The sequence below is a fragment of the Tachyglossus aculeatus genome, chromosome X1, assembly GCF_015852505.1.
Source record: "Tachyglossus aculeatus isolate mTacAcu1 chromosome X1, mTacAcu1.pri, whole genome shotgun sequence".
In the NCBI taxonomy this organism is placed as follows: domain Eukaryota; kingdom Metazoa; phylum Chordata; class Mammalia; order Monotremata; family Tachyglossidae; genus Tachyglossus; species Tachyglossus aculeatus.
Window position 1 is genome coordinate 115,721,202 of NC_052101.1, and position 6,752 is coordinate 115,727,953.

The following is a 6,752-nucleotide window of genomic DNA, read 5'->3' on the forward strand; positions in this document are numbered from 1 at the left end:
TTTGCAAATCATGGTTAGGCTACTGTTATCAACCTCCTCACCGTTCTCTCGGCTCCAGTCTCTCCCCCTTCAGTCTATTCTATATGTGGCCGCGCTGATTATCTTTCCGAAGCGCCACTCAACACTCATCTCTCCACTCCTCAGACACCTCCAATAATCGAGCAGAAACTTCTGACGAGTGGCTTCAAGGCTTTCCACCAGTTTTCTCCATCTTATATCAATACGTTAATCAATCAATCAATCAATGGTATTTGTTGAGCATTTACTGCATGCCGAGCACTGTACAAAGCGTTTGGGAGAGGACAATATAACAGAACTGGTCGTCACATTTCCTACCCTCAAGGAGCTTACAGTCTAGAGGGGGAGACAGACATGAAAAGAAATTACAGATTCATTCATTCATTCAATTGTATTTATTGAGTGCTTACTGTGTGCAGAGCACTGTACTATGCGCTCAGAAAGTACAATTCAGCAGCAAATAGAGACAATCTCTGCCCACAACAGGTTCACAGTCTAGAATGTACTTGTGTTGTGGGGATGAGGGGTGGGATGAATATCAACAGCTTAAAGGATACAGATCCAAGTTCTTGGGCATCTCTCTAGACTGCAAGCTCCTTGTGGGCAGGGGATGTGTCTGTTATATCGTTGTGTTGTACTCTCCCCAGCGTTTAGTACAGTGTCCTGCACACAGTAAGCATTCAATAAATAAGATTGATTGATTGATTGGCACAGAAGGGAGAGCGAGTAGGGGAGATGAGGGTTTAAACGGGGATGGCCCTTTGGAGGAAATGTTATTTTAGTAGGGCTTTGAAGGTGGGGAAAGTGATTGTTTGTTGTATATGAAGGAGGAGAGAGTCCCAGGCCAGAGGGAGGATGTGGGCCAGGCGTCGGCGGCGAGACAGATGAGACTGAGGTAGAGGGAGTAGGTTGGTGCTGGAGGAGTGAAGTGAGCATGCTGCGTTATAGTAGGAGAGGTAGGTAGGAGGGGCAAGGTGATTGAGTGTTTTAAACGGGATGATGAGGAGTTTCTGTTTGATGTGGGGGTGGAACTCTCTTCACCTGCCACTCCCTGGCTCTGACTCCTGGCTCCTACCCAACTCACCTTCTAACGCTACTCAACCCTTATTCACACTGTTCTCCCAGCCTGGAATTCCCTCCCCAACAAATAATAATAATAATAATAATAATAATAATAATAATAAGCATTTATTATGTGCCAAGCACTGTGTTAGGTAAACGTCACGTCACATTCTGGACACGTTACCCACCTCCTCAAAAAACTCTAGTGGTTGCCCAGCCACCTCCATATCAAACAAAAACTCCTCTCCATCGGCTTTAAAGCACTCTATCACCTTGCTCCCCTCTACCTCACCTCACTTCTCTCCTTCTACAACCCGGCCCACACACTTCGCTCCCCTAGTGCCTACCTTCTCACTATGCCCCCATCTCACCTGTCTCGCTGCCCACCACTAGCCCACGTCCCGCCTCTGGCCTGGAATGCCCTCCCTCCTCTAATTCGACAACCACTCTCCCCCACAAAGCCTTTATTGAAGGCACATCTCCTCCAAGAGGCCTTCCCATACTAAGCCCCACTTTTCCTCATCTCCCACTCCCATCTGCATCACCCTAACTTGCTCCCTTTCCTCATCCCTCCCTCCCAGCCTCAGAGCACTTATGTACATATCTGTAATTTTATCTGTATTGATGTCTGACTCCCCCGATCTAGACTGTGAGCTGGGAATGTCACTGTTCATTTTTGTATTGTACTTTCCCAAGCGCTTAGTACAGTGTTCTGCACACAGTAAGTGCTCAATAAATATGATTGAATGAATGAATAAATACAATATAAATCAGAAACAGCCCCCGTCTCACACGGAGTTCACAGTCTAAGCTGGAAGCAGAACAGGTAATTTAATTCTCATTAACAGATGAGAAAATTGGGGCCGGGAGAAATTAATTGACTTGCCCAAGGTCACACAGCAGGCAAGTGGCAGAACTGGGATTAGAACCCAGGTTTCCTGGCTCCCAGTACTGTGTTCTTTCCACTAGGCCACTCTCCTCAAATCCACCATGCCACAACTCTCCCTATTTTCAAAGCCCTTCTAAAATCCAACCTCGATCACGAAGCCTTCCTTGATAAATTCACATCTGAGTCCTTTTAACCCAACACCATCCTTAGCACTTATATATTTAATTCCTAACCCCAGCACTTATGTACCTATGTATATTTTATCGGTATATTCAATTATTTATTTAGCCATTTCATCCCGATACATTTGTACTACTTCCTGTTATGCCCTTGTTCTTCCTCCTGATCCCACTACTTGTAAATTTTGGTCCGCCTGTCCACCCCACTAGATTGTAAGCTTCTGGAGGATAGAGAAACTGTATTTTGCTTCTGTTGTAATTCTCCCAAGTATTTAGTATAGTGTTTCCCACTCGGTAGGTGTCAATAAGTACCGCTGTTGATGATAATGAAAGAAAATCAAGGTAACTAAGACCTTGAGGAAAGGGTCATGAATCCAAGGAAGAGACTCTCCATATCATTCATTCATTCAATCAATCGTATTTATTGAGCGCTTACTAATATCTCCCCTCCCTCACCTCCTCCAGGTCTTCCCTGGGCACAAAGACAAACAGTTCATTAGAAGGGATACACAAGACCCAATGAATGGTATTAATAGAGTGCTTACTGTGGGCTGAGCACTTGTACTAAACATTTGGGAAAGGACAATCCAACAGAGTCGGTAGACACCTTCCCTGACCACAACAAAGCGAGGATCCAATGTGGCCTAGTGGGAAAAGCACAGGCCTGTGAGTCAGAAGACCTGGGTTCTGATCCCGACTCTGCTACTTACCTGCTGTGTGACCTTGGGCCAATCACTTAACTTTTCTGTGTCTCAGTTTCCTCAACTGTATGATGAGGATTCAATACCTGTCCTCCCCCCCCCAACTTAGACTGTGAGCCTCATGTGGGACTGGAACTGTGTCTGACCTGATCGACTTGTATCTACCCCAGAGTTTAGAACAGTGCTTGACACATAGTAAGAAGCAGTAAGGCCTGGTGCACAGAGCATGGGCCTGAGAGTTAGAGGACCTGGTTTCTAAACCCAGCTTTGTCACCGGTCTGCTGTGTGACCTTGGGCAAGTCACTTAACTTCTCCAGCCCTGAGCTACCTTATCTGTAAAATGGGGATTAATACCGTGAGTCCCATGTGGGACACGGACTATGTCCAACCTGAATAGCTCGTATCTACCACAGTGCTTAATACAGTGCCTGGCACACAGTAAGCAATTAACTTGTCTTACGCTGTAGAGTCGTCTCCGACCCATAGTGACAATCAATCAATCAATCAATCGTATTTATTGAGCGCTTACTGTGTGCAGAGCACTGTACTAGCGACACCATGGACACGGCTCCACCTCCATCTGCAATTGTTCTGGTAGTGTAGCCATAGAGTTTTCTTGGTAAAACTAGGGAAGCGATGAACAAATACCATTTTTAAAAAAGATTTTACAGTTAGGGAGAAGTCTGCACCTTTGCTACAAGTACAAAGGGCCAAGAACTGATAAGTCTCCGGATGGCTTTCTTTGACCTCATTCCACCAGGAAGGTATCACAGAGAAGGAAACCGAGGTAGGACTGGCCTTGTTTCGGAGAAAGGCCCAGGTAATCCAGGGGCTAAGAGTCCAGGGCAGCAGTTTTTTCCATCATCGTCTTCCGGCTCAGAGTCCAGAGGGCAGGCAGAACAGAAAGTGAGAGGGGGGGAAAGAAATAGCCTATTGGAGTCACCCAGCCCCAACAAACAAGTTTGAACGCGACCAAAACACCTGCCATCCTGCTGCCTAGAGGAAGCCAAGAAGAGCACCGGGCATCATAATTATTTATTATCCGGCTTGTACCTAATAGAGGGCAGGGCTCGGGGAAAGTCTCAGCTCTGCCAAGGGAGGCACAGCAATCAACCAGGTGGTGAAATCTAAATCTGTCATCTCTGCACAGCTCCGCAGGACTCAAGCGTGGGTTGACACCGCACGTATCCTGTCGTAGTTGTGCCCTGATATCCACGTCTCCATCTGACTGCACCTTGTTTCCTCGCTTTTCTTCTTCTTTTCTTCCCTCAGGGCTCGGTTTCCAAGCGATGACTCTTCCAGAATAAAAAAAAAAAACAAAAACCGAAATTTTAAATTCCCGTATCCAGGAATTCAAAGCATAGGAGAGGATATATTAATAATAATCGAAAGCCCATTTGTCAAATCTCATTCCTTTGATTTCCCTTTTTTCCCCCGACTCCCCCCTTCCCATTTTAGCTCTTTGTTCTCTTTTTTTTCTTTCGCTTTCGGCTTCGGAGCCGCCGTTTCTACCAGCTCTTGGATCTAAGCCCCTCGGGGGGGCTTTTATGGCTGAAATTGGCAATTCCGCAGGGGATTGTTCGCAATCCGGCCCCTCCCTGTTTCCTCCGAATGGCCAGACAACGGATTAAGGCAGGAAAGGTCGCTCTTTGAGTTGGTGTGCTCGAACTGGCTGCTGAACGGCTGCGTTTATGCCAGGCGAAATCCAATTCTGCTTCTGGCACAGGGGATTATGCTGCATCTAAAAATGCATCCGACTGCCCGGGTTTTCTCTCGTGCCTCTCCTTCAGCCAGCCCGGCTTTACCGAGGTGGTTTCCTTTGTCTCCAGCTACCCCATTTACAGTGATCTGGGAGCAAAGGCGTTACTACCCTGTCCCCAGTTCGCGGGGGAAAAATGGAAGGAGAAGAGAGATGAAGGAGAAGCAGCGTGGCTCGGGGGAAAGAGCCTGGGCTTTGGAGTCAGAGGTCATGGGTTCAAATCCCAGCTCCGCCACTTGTCAGCTGTGGGACTTTGGGCAAGTCACTTCTCTGGGCCTCCGTTCCCTCATCTGGAAAATGGGGATGAAGATGGCGAGCCCCATGTGGGACAACCTGATCACCTTGTAACCTCCCCGGCGCTTAGAACAGGGCTTTGCACATAGTAAGCGCTTAATAAATGCCATCATCATCATCATCATGAACCGGGTGTAAACGAGGCGGGGCAGGGGGGAGAACGTGGACAGAGAAAACAACTCAGGAGCCCTGGCCCCCGGTCAACGGCACCAGACCTCCGCCTCAAGGCCTGCAGATCCAAACGCCTGGAGTTTCCCACCTCAGGAAACGCACCTCACCCCAACATCATCTGAACCCCTTCCTTCCTCTCCCCCTCGTCCCCCTCTCCATCCCCCCCATCTTACCTCCTTCCCTTCCCCACAGCACCTGTATATATGTTTGTACATATTTATTACTCTATTTTACCTGTACATATCTATTCTATTTATTTTATTTTGTGAGTATGTTTGGTTTTTTGTTCTCTGTCTCCCCCTTTTAGACTGTGAGCCCACTGTCGGGTAGGGACTGTCTCTATATGTTGCCAACTTGTACTTCCCAAGCGCTTAGTCCAGTGCTCTGCACACAGTAAGCGCTCAATAAATACGACTGATTGATTGATTGATTGATGTCCAGACCCCCCTCCCTGTACGCTCTGGGGAGTGGGGTAGGGCCGACTGCAGGAGATGATTGATGTGGGAAGCAGCGTGGCTCAGTGGGAAAAGCCCGGGCTTGGGAGTCAGAGGTCATGGGTTCGAATCCCGGCTCCACCCCGTGTCTGCTGTGTGACCTTGGGCAAGCCACTTCACTCCTCTGTGCCTCCGTGACTTCATCTGGAAAATGGGGATTAAGACTGTGAGCCCCACGTGGGACAACCTGATTACCGTGTATCCTCCCCAGCGCTTAGAACAGTGCTTTGCACATAGTAAACGCTTAATAAATGCCATCATCATCACCCCGGCTCCGCCCCATGTCTGCTGTGTGACCTTGGGCCAGCCGCTTCACTTCCCTGCGCTTCCATGACCTCATCGGGAAAATGGGGATTAAAACTGTGAGCCCCACGTGGGACAACCTGATCACCTTGTAACCTCCCCAGCGTTTAGAACAGTGCTTTGCACATAGTAAACCCTTAATAAATGCCATCATCATCACCCCGGCTCCGCCCCATGTCTGCTGTGTGACCTTGGGCCAGCCGCTTCACTTCCCTGCGCCTCCGTGACCTCATCAGGAAAATGGGGATTAAGACTGTGAGCCCCACGTGGGACAACCTGATTACCGTGTATCATCATCATCATCATCAATCGTATTTATTGAGCGCTTACTGTGTGCAGAGCACTGTACTAAGCGCTTGGGAAGTACAAGTTGGCAACATGTTGGCAACAAGTTGGCATGTAATGCCCTCCCTCTGCCCATCCGCCAAGCTAGCTCTCTTCCTCCCTTCAAGGCCCTGCTGAGAGCTCACCTCCTCCAGGAGGCCTTCCCAGACTGAGCCCCTTCCTTCCTCTCCCCCTCGTCCCCCTCTCCATCCCCCCATCTTACCTCCTTCCCTTCCCCACAGCACCTGTATATATGTATATATGTTTGTACATATTTATTACTCTATTTATTTATTTATTTATTTTACTTGTACATATCTATTCTATTTATTTTATTTTGTGAGTCTGTTTGGTTTTGTTCTCTGTCTCCCCCTTTTAGCCTGTGAGCCCACTGTTGGGTAGGGACTGTCTCTATATGCTGCCAATTTGTACTTCCCAAGCGCTTAGTCCAGTGCTCTGCCCATAGTAAGCGCTCAATAAATACGATTGATGATGATGATGATGTATCCTCCCCAGCGCTTCGAACAGTGCTTGGCACCTCTCCCCCTCGTCCCCCTC